Raw genomic sequence first — 12,382 nt, forward strand, 5'->3', positions numbered from 1 at the left:
TTCGTCATAAATCTCAGCCGTACCCCCCACGATAATTGACAAGTCTGTCATACAGCCCTACCATTTAAAACCTTTATTCTCTTCGTTTTAAAAATAGTTTCGCATGGTTTTTCTCTCTTCTCGTTTTACAATGGTCCAGTGACTAATAAATGAGTGTTGTGTTATGAGTTTGTTCGAGCTCAAAAAAACGTGGTTCGAAATTGTTTAACGTTTAACGAATGGTAAGTTATTCTAGTTTTTATGTTGGTCTTAACGTGTTAGGGGCCAAGAATACAACATTGTCTGTCCATTATAACATAGAACTGATATGTTGAATTCAGATCTCTAATTATTTAAAAACCAAAAAAATAAAGCAGCAGTCAAAGTGGCATGTACGCGTAACCTAATATATATTTTTTTTACATTAAAAGATCGCCGTCTTCCTCGTCGCACTTACGACATTTGCATATGTTATCTTTGTTAAACTCACGGAAGGAATATAATGAACCGGTCACCCGTCCAAGTGCTGACCGCTGCCCGCGTGGCTTACCTTCGGTGATCGAACGACAACCTTTACCGTTTGACGAGTTTTTATTCTGCAATTGTTTACAATTAATCGACAAAAAAAATTGTTTTCTTAATTATCTAGTACTTAAAGCTATGAATCTACATTATACGGGTCTGTGCATGTTTCCGAATACCTGCACGAAAAACAAATCGGTTCGGTGGTTGCTATGGATTTCAAAAAAAAACAAAAAGTGTTGGGGGGCAACGGCACGCGGTGTTCCCAAGCGGTCACCCATCCAAGTACTGACCGCGCCCGACGTTGCTTAACTTCGGTGATCGGACGAGAACCGGTGCTTTTCAACGTGGTATGGCCGTTGCCGTGGTGTTTAGGTGTGATCGTTGGTGTAAAATATATTGCTTTTAACATTCCGATGCACGAATATGAACATCAAAACGCGATGCGTTTCGTTTCCGTATGCACTTACCCTCTGACGACCGACGTCGGACCGAACTAACGGGAAATCCCACAACAACCACCACGTCACGCTCTAACGACAAGAGAGACTACTAGACGGACTGGCGATCTCCCGCGTCGCACATTTTTCGACCGCCGGCGGCGGTGGAAAATCCAGAATTTCACCCCACCTACCGCGCTGCTTGCTCCGACGACGACGAGATTCCCACATTTGGATCGACCGAAATATGTAAGTAATATCAGGAAGTTCCGATTTTCGAGAGGAGACCTGTGTTTCTATTTACCTATCTATAATAATTATCGTTATAATCATCATATCATTATTATTATTATTAACATTATTATTTATTACCATTATTATTATTATTATTATTATTTATCGTCCCTCGGATTCGGCGATCTTCGAAAATCCAAGTTGGACCGTTAGACATTCGAACGCGGTGTGCGTGGCTGACGAGTTGTTATTTTTGGCGTTTTTTCTTCGATCTTCACCCCGACTTCGGACGACGCAGGTCGGACACGAAATTACGAAGAGAGAAAGACGGAAGAAAGGAAGAAAACCTGAAGATCCGTCGAAGAAAATATCGGAAAACTCGTAGGTGCGGCATCGGTCGGACGATGAAGACCGTCTCCTTTCGGATGATCCTCTCGACGGACTTTCGGCCGTCCCGAAGGGTCCGGACGGCAACGGGACCCGTCGTCGACTCGTCCCGTTTCAACTTCCGCCGAAAACGATCGACCTGAACGTCGGAGAGGCGGTTCGCGGCATCCTGTTGTCGGAATTGCCTCGGTTCGAACACCAGGTCCTTTCTGTGCTTCGACCGTTTCGGAAGCGTTTGGCGACGCGAAGATGTCGTAAAATCGAGAAGGTGGCGCGGTATTCCGGGAAGAGATGGACCAATATTTCGGCGAACGAAATATGGATTCCCGGAATCGACGCGTCTACCCCGCACCGCCGACGTAAACCGTCGGTCCCGAATCGAAACCGTGACGACCCGGATTTAGGGCTGGTGGTTGGAGGGGCGTGTACCTGATTCGAAACCCACCGACGTTCCGAGACGAACTTCGCTATCTCCAGGGAAACTTCGGAAACCGAGTTCGGCCAGCTTGATCACACGGTGGCGATGGTGATCGAGGAAAGAGGACGATGCCATCACGCGGGCAACGATTCCGAGGCCTGCAATTTCTTCGACGGCGGACGCGGTGCGCGTTCAGTCTTCCGTCCGCAGTGGCGACTATTTTATAAAGACTTAGAAAATTTTTTTGTTCAATTCTCGTTCACGAGGTGCTCGAAGTGTACGTGTGTGAGCAAGTGTTTTTTCAATAATTATTATTAACTTTTAACGTTTTAACGTGAAAGATGGCCGACGTCGAAAATCAAACAGCATCATCGGTCACCACCGGTTCCGCTGCCACCCCTCAATCCCACGCGAAGAAAGAGAAAAAAGCGAAAAATCCCAGGGCGAAACCGTCCCATCCTCCGACATCCGAGATGGTAAACAACGCCATCAAGGGACTCAAGGAACGCGGAGGATCGTCTCTTCAGGCCATCAAGAAGTTCGTCGCCGCAAATTACAAAGTCGACGCCGAAAAGGTCGCCCCTTTCATCAAGAAATATCTGAAAGGCGCCGTGGCGTCGGGATCTCTGGTTCAGACGAAAGGTAAGGGCGCGTCGGGTTCGTTCAAGCTCGCCTCGTCCACCTCCGGTGGTGCCAAAGTCGCCTCCGCCTCCGACAAGAGGAAACCCGCTTCGTCCGCCGCATCCAAGACGAAAAAATCATCCGCCAAACGTACCGCCGTCGCGACGACTTCCGACAAGGCTTCCTCGAAGACAGCCAAAAAACAAGCCTCCCCCAAAGCGAAGAAGACTGCTGCCGAAAAGAAGAGCGCCGTCGCTGCCTCCGCCGCCGCAGCGAAAGCCAAGAAATCGGCCGCCTCCTCGGCAGAAAAGAAAACTAGAGCCGCCCCGAAACCCCGATCGCCTTCCAAAGCGAAGAAATCTAACAAGGCTGGTCCGACTAAAAAACCCAAAGCACCCAAACCCAAGACAGCCAAAGCCATTCCTGTCAAGGTGAAAAAGGCCGCTTCGCCGAAGAGGAAAAAGTGAGAAACGTGGATGGATACTCGACTCATGTTCGTTCGGCTGTGCCTCGTTCCGACGTCATCATCGTACTACCGGCAACGGGGCACGCACAAATGGCCCTTTTCAGGGCCACACGATAATCTACGACGAAAAAAAGAAATAAAACTATCCTTACGGCGAAACCAAATAAAATAGATAGCATCAGCTGGCAGGTAGGTGATGACAGGATGCAATAAAATTTTACGAACGACCGCAACCCAACCCGAATCGAGAGGACCGACCGATTATTGACATTTTTATTTTATTCATTTCCGGTTGAAGGGCGATATATTTTTTTTTTTGCCTGTAAAGTTTGAGGTTCTGAAAAGAACCGATTTTTTTGTTATAAAATTCGTGTTTCGTGTTGTTCTTCCGAAACACGATGTGGAAAAATTTAAGCGCGTTCACCCCGAATACGTCTGGCAAGTTGGATGTCCTTTGGCATGATGGTTACACGTTTGGCGTGGATGGCGCACAAATTCGTGTCCTCGAACAGACCGACCAAGTAAGCTTCGCTCGCTTCCTGGAGGGCCATCACGGCGGAGCTTTGGAAGCGCAAATCGGTTTTGAAATCCTGAGCGATCTCCCTCACCAAACGTTGAAAGGGAAGCTTGCGGATGAGCAACTCGGTACTTTTCTGGTAACGACGGATCTCACGCAGAGCCACGGTACCAGGTCTGTAACGGTGGGGCTTCTTGACGCCGCCAGTGGCGGGAGCGCTTTTCCTGGCCGCTTTGGTAGCCAGTTGTTTCCTGGGGGCTTTTCCTCCGGTGGACTTGCGTGCGGTCTGCTTGGTCCTGGCCATTTCGAATGAAACGAATGAAAAACAAAACTGACAATTATTAAAATCGACTCTGACGATCGTTAGACGTGCACGCGTCGAAAGGTAAACGGGTACTAAAAATTCCGCCATATTAAATTGTACTTTTATACGTGAACAAAGTCAACGGCTGACTTCGTCGATTGGTCGATGGTGAACCGTTGAATCTATATAAGGCTCCGTTAGTTGAAATTTTGCGGTAGTTGACTTCCTAGGGACGAGGTGTGCAGGTATTTTGTGTCAGTTGAAATAATCTGAAAAGATGACCGGTCGCGGTAAAGGAGGCAAAGGATTGGGAAAAGGAGGAGCGAAGCGTCATCGCAAAGTCCTGCGTGACAACATCCAGGGCATCACGAAACCCGCTATCAGAAGATTGGCTCGTCGTGGCGGCGTGAAACGTATTTCCGGTTTGATCTACGAAGAAACTCGCGGAGTCCTGAAAGTGTTCTTGGAAAATGTCATCCGAGATGCCGTCACCTACACGGAACACGCCAAACGTAAAACCGTGACAGCGATGGACGTCGTCTACGCTTTGAAACGTCAAGGACGCACCCTCTACGGTTTCGGAGGTTAATTTCCTGGCGCTCTTCACCGTTCGAGAAAACCAGAATAAAATACGAAATACAAAATCGGTTCTTTTCAGAACCACAAAATAAAAATAAGAGGAAAAAAAAGAAACATGATGTTCTTTCGAGAAACAACGGACAATTATTACTAACTGACTACCTGATAAATGTACCAAGATCGTAAACACCCCTTGCTTTCCTTTTGGCATTGCAGTCGTAAATGATAATAATACAAAAAGAAAAGATGCATCGGTCATTTTACGAAAAAAAAAAGCTATAGTGGCCCTGAGAAGGGCCGATATTTTGAGTTTTCGCCACGGAGATGGATCGATCGTTCGTTTAAGGTTTCTTCTCGGTTTTTTTGGGTAAAAGTACGGCCTGAATGTTGGGTAAGACACCGCCTTGGGCGATCGTAACTCCGGACAGGAGTTTGTTCAATTCCTCGTCGTTTCTGATGGCCAGCTGCAGATGACGCGGTATAATACGTGTCTTCTTGTTGTCACGGGCAGCGTTTCCTGCCAATTCTAGAACTTCGGCGGCTAAGTACTCCATGACGGCGGCCAAATAGACGGGAGCTCCTGCACCGACGCGTTCCGCGTAATTTCCTTTTCTGAGAAGACGATGTATCCTACCCACCGGAAACTGGAGACCGGCACGGCTCGAACGGGATTTCGCTTTTCCCTTCACTTTACCTCCTTTACCGCGACCTGACATTTTAAGTTCGTTCGTTAGACACCACGAGAAGTAATAAAACTGACGGACGGGACTCGTCGATTGTAAAAGCTGGTAGCTGTGCTTCGAATTTATAGCCTCCGTGATAGGAGAATAGGACGTGACGATTGGTGGGAGCCCGTTTTCAGGTGGGGTTCTGGTGAACACACTACCTATCAGAAAGGTGGTGGTGCAAAGTTAACGCACGCACCAACAGTCTGAATCTTGCATTGGTGAGAGACGGACGTGTTTTGCGAGTGCTGGTGACCGTCAAGTGTTCGGTGTTAGTGGTGCTGTGCAGCGTTCCTGTGCCGCGACCGGTGTTCAGTCCTCGGTCCGCACGGTTTTACGTATATATGTGCAGTGCTGCGCTCGAGCCCGGTCATTCGATCAAACAATTCGTCGAGAGAACATCTCATTGGCGGAAGTGTCGTTCATCGGCATTTTCGCCAATTTATCCACAACAACGCCGTGCTTTTGCACCGCATCTTACACGAATTTTTTAGGTGCCTAAAATGGCAACAGCGTGTCAAAGCCTTGTCCAGCTTCCGCAGGAGGACCTGCAGAAGCTGCTCGCCGAGGTGACGGCGCTGAGACAAGAGGTCCTCTTTCTCCGCGAGGAGAGGGAAGTGCACCAACAGCGACTCGCACTCTCGGATGCGAGAATCCAAGTCCTCGAGGAGGGACAGAAGGTGACTGATGTCTCCCCTCCGACCTCCCCAGCCCACCCAGTGCAGGCCGAACCTTCCGACTCGGAAATCGAGATGGAGGAGACAGTCGAGCCTGCCGAAGAAGCCCCGTTCACCTTGGTCCAAGGTAAGCATCAGCGAAAGCGCCCCACCCCAGAGTCAGCCCCCATGACACAAGCGGTCAAGTCCGGCCCCAGCGGTGAACCCTCGCAAGCGAGGGCCCCCAAAATGCCCAAATTGCCCACCCCCGAGGTCCCTCAGACCCAGAAAACCCAACCTGCGCCCGTCAAACCGGTGACGCAGCAGAAGCCCCCGGCGGAATCCAAAATCCCGCCGATCATCATCCGCGATGCCTCCAAATGGTCATCGCTTTCGCAAGCGATGATGCAGAAGAAAATCAACTTCTCCAAAGCGAGGTCCTGCGTCGACGGCATCCGGGTCAACCCGGTCACTGTCGACGATTTCCGTTCCATGACTCGCCTCCTCGAGGCGAGGGGGGTGCCCTTTCACACCTTCGCCCTCCCCGAGGAGAAGACACTCCGAGCCGTGCTCCGAACGGTGCCGGTGGAAATCAGCGTCGACGACGTCAAAGCCGACCTGGAGAATCAAGGTCTGGCGCCTAAGCAGGTGACCAGGATGATCTCCACCAGGTCCAAAAAGCCCCTCCCTCTCGTTCTGGTCGAAGTCCCAAAAGACCAAGGAAAAATTTTCCAATTGAAGTCGATCTGTCACCTTCTGATCGCCGTCGAGCGGCCCCACAAAAAGGGGACCACTGCCCAGTGCCACCGCTGCCAGCGGTTCCACCACTCCCAGCGGAACTGCTATGCCCCCGCGAAATGCGTCAAATGTGGCGAATTTCACGACTCCCACCTTTGCAAAAAGGCCAAGTCCGTTCCGGCAAAGTGCGCCAACTGCGGTGGCGCTCACACTGCCAGCTATCGGGGATGCCCCAGGTTCCCTCGAGGGTACCAGGGGAAAAAATCTCCAAATCACAACCATTCCGGCCCCCAACAAAAGCGCGCCCCAGCCACCACTGCCGCCCCCGCCCCCTCCGCGGCCCCCAAGACCCAACCGGCCCCTGTCAAGCAACCTGCTGCAGGGACCAAAAGCGCGACGAAAAGCTTCGCTGACGCAACGGCGTCCAAGAAGCCCGCGGCCCCAGCGCAAACCCCCCGACCCGCCCCCGCGCAGAAAAATTCCACAGCCGAGAAAATCATCACGGAAGTTCTCATGGCAATCCAGACCTCGACCTCAACCGAGCAGATCCTCGCGAAAGTTCTCGCAATCATCCCAAAAGTGCTGACATAAATAAATGACAGTACAAACCCCAAAAATAAAGTCGCTTCAGACAGCATTTTTTAATGCACGTAGTCTGCGAACCACCCGCAACGAGCTGGAGGTTTTCGCAGACAGTCATGACCTCGACGTCATTTTGGTCAACGAGACCTTCTTGCGCGCCGACGACCCGGACCCCAAAATTCGGGGCTTCACCTTATATCGCACCGACCGCACTAACGGTGCTGGAGGAGGAACAGCCATTTTCGTTCGCCGTACGCTCCCACACTACCCGAATGCGCTTCCCGCTCTCCAGAGCCTGGAAGCCACCGCCGTGACAATCGAGACCGCGAACGGTCCATTGACACTCATTTCATGTTATCACAGGCCGCAAGATCGGCTTCGGGAGAATGACATCACAAACATATTAGATACCGGCGCCTCGGTCATCGCCGCAGGTGACTTCAACTCGAAGCACCTGACCTGGGGCAGCCGTGAAACAAACCGAAACGGCCGAATTCTTTTCGACCTCGCGGACGCGACCGACTTCCTAATTGAGGCTCCTCCAGAGCCAACATATTATGACTCCCGCGGCTACCGCGCCGACATCCTCGACATCGCACTAATCAAAAATGTGCCATTTCAAATCCGATTACACGTTTCATTAGCGTTAAATTCAGACCACATGCCCGTGCTGATGCACATCGGTGATGAGGCAAACGACGCAAACACAAACATCACAATTCGCACCACAAATTGGCCGCGCTTCGCGGAAATTCTCGAAACTGACTTCGGACCGATTCCTCGGATTGAATCGGTCGAAGACCTCGAGAGTGCAGCCGGCGCTCTCGAGGACAAAATCAAATCCGCCATGACAGACTCAACTCGAACTCGGGTCGAGCCGCGACAAAAAGAGATTTTGCCACAATGGATCGTCGATCTAATCCGCGCAAAGAATCGTGCCAGGCGCCTTGCCTTTCGGACTGGCGACGCTCTCGACAGAACAGAGGCAAATCGGCTTGGCAACGAAGTCAAATACGCGCTCATCGATCATCGCTCTGATCGGTGGGAAACCAAACTCGAATCCCTCACGACGGAGGACAACTCGACCTGGAGAATGGCGAAAGCGCTCCGTTCAAATCACAAGCCACTTCCCCCCATTCAGGGCGCAAACGGACTCGTCTTCTCGGACGTGGACAAAGCGGAGGCGTTCGCTGACAGCTTGGAACTGCAATGCAGACCAAACGTCGTCGACGCCGACCCGGTCCACATCGAGGAGATCGAGAACCAAGTTCGTCTCATTCTTTCGAGACATGACGACAATCCCATCACTCCAGCTTCGCCTTCGGAGATCCGAAAAATAATCGGGTCCCTGAAGAAGAAGAAAGCGCCCGGCCCCGACAACATCTCGAACACAGCGTTGAAATTGTTGCCGCCCAAAGTTGTCGTCGCTTTGGCCGCAATTTTCAATGCCAGCCTCCGTCTCTGCCACTTTCCGTCCCGATGGAAAAAAGCGACAGTCATTTTCATCCCAAAGCCCGGGAAGAACTCCAAACTTCCCCAAAGTTACCGTCCCATCAGTCTTCTTTCAAGCATCGGAAAGGTTCTCGAAAAAGTCATCTTGACCCGGCTGGTCAAAGTGACAGACGAGAACTCCACAATTCCTGACGAACAGTTTGGGTTTCGTCCCAAACACTCCACCGTGGATCAACTGATCAACGTCACCGAATTCATTGCGAAAGGATTCGGCCAAAATCAATCAACCGGCGCGATTTTCCTCGATGTGGCCAAAGCCTTTGACACTGTCTGGCACGATGGACTTGTTTACAAGCTCCACGCCGCCGGCGTGCCCCTGGCGATGGTCAGGTTATTGAATTCGTTCCTCAATCGCCGCGTTTTTCATGCAAAAATCGGACAGGTCCTCTCAACCCAACGCGAGATCCAGGCAGGCGTCCCACAGGGCTCGGTGCTTTCACCGACTCTGTACGCAATCTTCACTGCCGACATCCCAAAACCCGACAACACAAAAATCGCACTGTATGCAGACGACACTGCAATTCTAGTGCGGTCTTGGTCACCCGAAATCATTTCGCGAGATCTTCAAGGCGCTGTGGTAAATCTGGAATCATGGTTTCGCACTTGGCGAATCGACGTGAATCCGGAAAAAAGCAGCGCCATTCTTTTTACCAAGCGTCATTTCCGACCGGTCGGCGAAGTCGCTATGTTCAACCGCGTCATCCCCTGGACAACCGTCGTCAAATACCTCGGTGTTAAGTTCGACAATCATCTCACTTTCATTCCCCAAGTCGAGCACGCGAAAACTCGCGCTCTCATCGTTCGTGGACAACTTAATTCGCTGGTTTGTCGGCGAAGCAAGTTGTCCATCAAGAACAAAATCACAATCTACCGACAGATTGTCAGACCCGCCATGACGTACGGCTTCGTGGTGTGGGGAAACGTGTCTAACACGCAACTCCACAAACTGCAAGTCGTGCAGAATAAATTTCTCCGGGCAGCTTTTAATGCGCCCTGGTTCGTCAGGAATTCGCAACTCCATCGGGAGGCAGATCTTCCACTCATCAAGGATTTCCTGCTAGATGTAGCGGAGAAATTCTTTGAGAATGCGGCCCAACACCCAAACCCTCTTGTACGCGACGCCGTCGATTACGACGAACACTTGCCACTCCGCCACAAACGGCCGAAGTGTCTGCTCCTCCGACAGGACTGAAGTGCAACCACCACTCCCTGTCCCCCGCGTTGTTTTGTCTGTTGCTTTTGTTTCAGAACTCCGCAGTAACGCGTAGCCTCTTGCAAACAAATTATAATTGAACTCTCTCGAGTATGTTTCAGATCACACACCAGGGCCATCTCCAGCTCCAAGGACCAGGTAAAAGTGTAATCAAACCGGGTTTATTTTTATAGTCTTGTCTATAATTATTTTCTTGAGCGTTTCCCCCATTCTTCTTCGGCTCCGACGAGGGGTTTTTTCTGCAGTTTTTCCCCTCGTTGTAACGCATAAGCGGGAGCATTCCGACGACGCCTTCTGCAGCCCCCTTTTCTTCTCGCGATTTGTTCTCTCAAACAACCCCCCTACCGTACTCTCGACCTGCTGGGTTCGCAACTGGAGGCCGACCAGCTAGGGGGTACGGTAACTCGATACTTGACAAGTCTGTCACACAGCCCTACCATTTCATGCGTAGGTGCCTGCCAGTCAGATTGGGGAAAGATGAGTCTAGGACTCGAACTCCGTAAAACGTCAGACAAATTATTATTATAACGCACGCACACGAGTCAGAGCAGTTCGCGAGTTTGTTGAATCGAATTGAATTGAAAAATGCCGCCGAAGACAAGTGGTAAGGCAGCCAAGAAGGCCGGGAAAGCTCAGAAGAACATTTCCAAGAGCGACAAAAAAAAGAAGCGCAGGAGGAAGGAGAGCTATGCCATCTACATCTACAAGGTGTTGAAACAAGTCCATCCCGACACCGGTATCTCTAGTAAGGCTATGAGCATAATGAACAGTTTCGTGAACGACATCTTCGAACGTATCGCCGCTGAAGCTTCCCGTCTGGCACACTACAACAAACGTTCGACGATCACCAGCAGAGAAATTCAAACTGCCGTGCGTCTGTTGTTGCCCGGTGAGTTGGCCAAGCACGCCGTCTCCGAAGGTACCAAAGCCGTCACCAAGTACACCAGTTCGAAATAGATGTTTTTCGTTTTCGACACATTTATAAACGGTTCTTTTCAGAACCACAAAAACTCTCGAACAAAAAAGAAAAAGACGTGAAACAGCGATTTTTAATTAACTTTTATTATGTCATTATTATTATTATTAGGTTTTATGAAAAATGTTACATACAGTTTAAGAAAGCGAGAAATGCAAAATTTTTCTATAAAAAATAAACATGCTATTTAAGCTATGTAAATATATTGGATGAACAGTAGGCCCTTTAGGTTTCATGCATTATCGGTATTTTGCACCCATGCCTATCCAACTTGTAGTTATGTGGTTATTGTATTCGAAATAATTTAGTTGATTGAGGTTATGTTATGAATAAATTTCTATTTTGCCAGAATACAACTCTTCGGAAGAAGAAATCAAATAAACAATCGTACATCTGCTGAACAACCTAGTTGATGGTTGATGGATTTGCATTACCCAGCATATAGCCTAAATGTTCATCTTTAGTGAAATTAAAATTACTTAGCTTTTTTAAGAAAGAAAAAATTAGAACGAATTCTCATCGAAAAAACCGCGATTCCTACAAATGATACAGATGGTTTTGTAGTCGCGTATGTTATTGAATACAATGAGCCGACATTTTTCCGACTCTTTGTTTCATCGAAAACGTTGTTGACATTAGCAAGGAACGTTAAGGATTCCCTGAAACAGACAATTTCACTGTTTTGGAATAGCAGTATGTGCAAATGAGAGGACAGAAGACTTTGAAAAAAGGAGTGAACAAAACTGTACTTTAGTACAGAATGTTATGTTTATTTTAATTTCAATTGTTCCTGTTTTAATGAGATTTTTTATGTTCCTAAATCATTTTCTATTTTATTATCTCTACCTAGCATAAAAATTAAAATACTTTGCAACATTACGTTATTATACATTGCATATCTGACATAAAATACTTGCAAAAATTACTTAGCTAATTAATATTACGCATGACAACTCACATTATTTACTTTGCAAAACATTATAGAATACATAACAGATAATTGTGACCCTGTGTATTGTTCATTGGAATTAAAATAAAAAAAACGTGATTTCGTCAATCGCCGTTATTTGCGACTTCAGGCAACTGTCGCTAAGAGCTATTTTTGTTTCTCCGTTCAATTTCCCGATAAAATCGTCGACTTAGTTATTAACTTTATAATCTTTTTAATCATTCTTCAGTTAGGTGGTATCAATAATACCACAATAGCCATGTTGCCGGAGTTTTTTGATAAAAGACTTGCTAGTTGGAATACAGAAAATATTTACCAAACACCTATTCACGATAATAAACCGGGGCACTATTGTGGGTTTTCGGTTGGTTTTATATTATATTAGGTACTCACCCTTCGTAACGTGTCTCCACGAAAAAACGTCACTTTCACACTAACCACCTTTCGTTTTAACTCTCGCGACGATAACTGAAATGTTGACGCGCGCCGGACAGATTCACGGACATACAACCACCCACCCACCCCGCGCCCCGGTTTCCGTCTGGACTGGTTCTGTCGTCCGAG

The 12,382-nt window shown here is 48.7% G+C and overlaps 1 non-coding gene across 1 annotated transcript; it reads right to left on the reverse strand.

Moving 5' to 3' along the window:
* Positions 1 to 745: 745 nt before the first annotated feature.
* On the reverse strand, positions 746 to 865 carry LOC138140831 (5S ribosomal RNA). The gene has a single exon (XR_011162755.1). It is a non-coding gene; the product is annotated as a 5S ribosomal RNA (ribosomal RNA).
* Positions 866 to 12,382: the final 11,517 nt, after the last annotated feature.

This window comes from Tenebrio molitor, unplaced genomic scaffold (genome assembly GCF_963966145.1).
Source record: "Tenebrio molitor unplaced genomic scaffold, icTenMoli1.1 SCAFFOLD_331, whole genome shotgun sequence".
Taxonomy (NCBI): domain Eukaryota; kingdom Metazoa; phylum Arthropoda; class Insecta; order Coleoptera; family Tenebrionidae; genus Tenebrio; species Tenebrio molitor.